Source organism: Ostrea edulis, chromosome 8 (assembly GCF_947568905.1).
Source record: "Ostrea edulis chromosome 8, xbOstEdul1.1, whole genome shotgun sequence".
Taxonomy (NCBI): Eukaryota; Metazoa; Mollusca; class Bivalvia; order Ostreida; family Ostreidae; genus Ostrea; species Ostrea edulis.
Genome location: NC_079171.1, coordinates 47497243 through 47502107, shown reverse-complemented (window position 1 = coordinate 47502107; position 4865 = coordinate 47497243).

Genomic DNA, 4865 nt, shown 5'->3' with positions numbered 1-4865 from the left:
TAGAGGCGAAAGATACTATCTCTAGAGCAGATGTTTTGTTATAACACGCGCACGTGTTTACATAAACAATATTTTGTCAATACATAATCCTTTACTACTTGAATATTTACAAACTTACAAGCAAGAACTCTTGGTTGTTTTGTATGGAAATTAGTCGGAGCATAGTTTCAAAGATAGATAGATAGATAATTACTTTTCGCAATGATCGGTAAAAAAAGATACACGAAAACGTTTAGTAACAGCTGTTTGAGACGTAACGTTGCTATGTTACTAATTGTAAATCTTCTGAAGATTTGAAATGAAAGCGCTAAAGCTTTACTAAACGTCTCCGTGTATCTTTTTTATGTTTTACCTATATATATATATATATTCTTCTCCCATGGTTTGTGGTTGGATATGGTTATTATTCAACAAGTATGTTTTATATTTTCTATCTCCGGGCTTTGGCTTTAAGTCACCGCAACCTTACAAGTCATTCAGTTATCACAATAGAATGGATAAGTGTTGCTGGTAATTTCAAGATTCATAGTTGTTTTATACCGCCAAGTGATAAGCAAACTATTATTATGAATGACATTGATAATTGGATTCATCATCTTAACATTTTCAGCAAGTTAGCGTATACAGTGTTGTTGGGAGGCACTCTAAATGTTGTTCATCCCTGTTTATATACCGGTCCAGCATATGCGATACAATTTGATAAGTTGGATATTTACTGTCTATTACCACGGAAGTCTTCTACTAAAGACTGACTATTCTATTTAGTATGTATAAAAGGTGAATATCACGAACAGTGATCAATCTCATAACTCCTATAAGCAATACACATTAGAGTTAAGCAAACATGGACTTCTGTACACACCAGAGGTGGGATGAGGATCCTAGGAGGAATAAGTCCTATATCTTGATCAGGTAAACGGAGTTATCCGTAGTCAGTGTCCCAAGAACGGTCTAACAATTGGTATGAAACACGCCAGACAGCCATTGATTATATCATACTTTATATGGCCACGGGGAAACAAAACTATTCATGTTATAATATGTGAAACTTCCGACCATAATTCATTGATGATTGCAGCTTATCCATCGTAAATTTCCAGTATTTATGTAGCTATGTTCCATTATCACTTGCATACGGTGTTGATATCTCTCAGCTTATTCGATATGTAACAGTTGCGTGCAAGGTGAAGATAACGAACAGTGATCAATCTCCTAACTGCGTGCGATACGTTTTTTTTTAAATCGAGGAAGGCTATTGTGGCATGGGTTTCAACAGTCTCGTTTACAGGCAGCGTTTCGTGAAATTACATGGTATTATAATGGATCGAATGCTGTCTGACGTGTTTCAGTACAACATTTTAGGGGGTGCTGGGTTGTTTTGTTTTTTGTTTTGTTTTGTGTCAAACAATTTTTAGAATAACATCCACTTTTGTGAATAGTTTTCCAAGAATATGTTGCTGTAAAAAGTTCTATTCAGAAAGGATTGTAAGATAATTTGGTCGAATTGATATATCTGAAAGCGGGATGCTAAACTCTAAGACGACAATATGGAATTATATTCATTATGTGCTATTTACAGCAAATGTTTTAAAATTTTGACAGGTCACAGTATATCAATGGCAGATATATCATTTCTTAGCATGTTCACCCGGTTACATATTTTCAAATTATAGAAAGTGCGCTCTGTTGCTGTGGATGTGCCGGACATACATTTTAAAAGAGTAAATATTAATAAATGCTGACTGTAAATATTAATCAATACTGACTGTAAATATTAATCAATACTGACTGTAAATATTAATCAATACTGACTGTAAATATTAATCAATACTGGCTGTAGATATTAATCAATACTGACTGTAAATATTAATCAATACTGGCTGTAAATATTAATCAATACTGACTGTAAATATTAATCAACACTGACTGTAAATATTAATCAATACTGATTGTAAATATTAATCAATACTGACTGTAACTATTAATCAATACTGGCTGTAAATATTAATCAATACTGGCTGTAAATATATAAATATAGCTAATACTGTCTGTGAATATATAAATACAATTCGCACTGGATATACATAGAGGATATTGGAGCTGAATATGGAATTTATTTCAGTCGGAAATCGGGATTTGTATATACATGAATATACATTTACTTTGCATTTTAACGATGAATACTTGTGCGAAAATGGAAAATCTTTTATAATAGTTATTTTTCAGATGAAAATGATTTTTTTGTCTTTTAAATTCGATAAGGGAATACATGATTGTTTCAATAAACATGGTGACTTACCAGTTTGACTGATGTAATATGCAATGATACCCGTACTGTACAGGAGGTAACGAACAGTAATCAATCTCATTACTCATATAAACAATATAAAGTAGAGAGTTGGGCAAACACGGACCCCTGGATATACCGCAGATGGGACAAGGTGTCTAGGGGGAGTAAGTATCCAATGTCGACCAGTTACACCCGCTGTGTGCCCTCTATCTTGATCATGTAAACGGAGTTATCCGTAGTCAAAATCAGTGTACCAAGAACAGCCTAACAATCGGTATGGGGCACTTCAGACAGCAGTTGGCCATATGATACGTTGTATTGGCAAATTCAATTATAAAAACGACCATAGCATTTGCGAAAGACATGTAAACTAGCTGAGAAAAGAAACTGCATTATTCAATATATGAAAAAATAACAACAAGCTAATTTTTTTTGTAATACTGTTAACAAATGCATTCGTTACATTTCATAATTCATTAATGTTAACGTCGAATAACGTCAGTTTCAGCATACTCGAAAGACACTGGTATTCGAACTTGAATTAACGAAGTTAATAACGCTTGTGACCATTCCATTCACGTATGCTTGACAATTGTGCATCATTGATGCCACTAAGGTGTTCAAAAATACTTGAGGAATGTTGTTCCAGATATTGGTTAAAGCCTGGCCTAAATCAGCAATGTCACTGGCTGATTTGGTAAACGGCGTAGACCTCGTTCCATTTCATCCCAGACGTGCTCGATCGGCGATGAATCAGAAGAAACAGCTGGTCAAGGCAAGACATCGACATTCTGTTGAACAATACAGTCCATGAGTACATGTAAAACATGTGGCCTTGCGTTGTCTTGCTGCAGAGTGATGTGATTTTGCTGTCTCTTTATGAAAGGTATCACATGACGCTGAATAATTTCGTCTCGATAGAGTTCGCCGGTGAAATTTCCATTGACAATTTGTAGAGGAGTCCTTCCACCTGCTGTTATTCCACTTCACATCATAACGCTACCTCTACGGAATTATCGACGTTGCACAACACAAGCGTCCTGGTACCGCTCCCCAACGCGACGACACACTCTATCTAAAATAAATCTGGATTCATCGGTGAACATAATATTGGCCCAGTCCTGTATTTTGAATCGCAGATGTCGTCTGCACCATGCTAGTCTAGCGATATGATGACGTTGAAGCAGTATTAGGCGCACTGATGGACGTCTTGGTCTGATGTTGTGCTCGCGCAGACGATTACGCACAGTTCTTGGACTAATTGGTCGAAGTCTAGGATTGCTACGAGCAGTCAAACTTGCTGTCTGGAAACGATTTCTCAGATGCACAAGTATAATGTGGTTGGGTTGTCCAGTTGACGGGACGTCGCACGAGAACACTCAGGACGTGGTCAATCACATGTGTTACCAGATTGTTGGAAACGCTTCCATAATGACTGGATGGTGTTCTAAAGAACTTCAATGTGTCTTGCTACGATATTTGTGTCATTCCAGCTTGAAGCATCCCAACAGCACGATTACGTTGGTTTTTGCTGAGTTCTGGCATGACAGAAGGGTAAGTGTTGTCAAAACTAAAGTGCTTTCATTAACAAATACTGTCCAAACCAACCTTTTACACTTCTTACTTCAAACAGTATTGGCCAGTAAAACTCGTGCGTACGAACACATCAATAAACAACATGTGTTCACTAAACATGAACAAGTCCGTGCATCTGAGTCGGGTACTCTCTGATATTGTTCAAAACCATCACCTTTATCGATTGTTTAGATTTTATAAATGTAAACAATAAATATAGAAAAATTATACTAAATTTTAAAATGCTAGTATACCTTGAAATACTTTGAAGATGCCTGTCAACATTTAGATAGTGATATCAAGGAAGACACGGGACCTGTAGGGATGAATCCGTCTCAATTCTACCGCAGACTAGTACATCGTTACTCTCGGAACTCCTAGTGTCTGGCACCACACCAATATAAATACAAATTTATTTTGTATTTTGGCATTTGTTTGTTTCAAAATCCTCTATCGACAAATATTTAAAGAAAAAGCCACGAACTTCTTTTCATCACGTAACATTATCGTTATTTACTTATTCTTTAAAATGAGAAATCCATTTTCACATACGTTTTTCAGTAAGCTGATTTCAGTTCATAATCTTTGGAGAAAGTTGATTTCCTTTTTACCCAATGTAAAAATGTGCTCTGTCGTGTTGTGGTGAATTGGTAGTTTATCTGTAAACTTTTACGGATTTGACTATGGAAAGTCCAACATTGTGCAACTTAAGAATATTGTGTCGAATCGAAAGAAACATCTAGTTAGGAATGCCAACTTCCCTGTGTCAGTCCGTTGTCAAATGCTGTGTGATTTTGAGCAGTGATTACCCGTGTTGTAAAACGTTTGATTTAAGTGTCAGGTGATTTGCTATAATGGAATTTGAACACGTCGAGTATTTTCTTACTTTAATACACCTCCTAGGAAGGTACAAAACTGAAAATCTAAAGATACGAACAATGACGATGACATTGGAATATTAAAAAAAAAACATCATGACAATATTGTCTTTATATTTGTG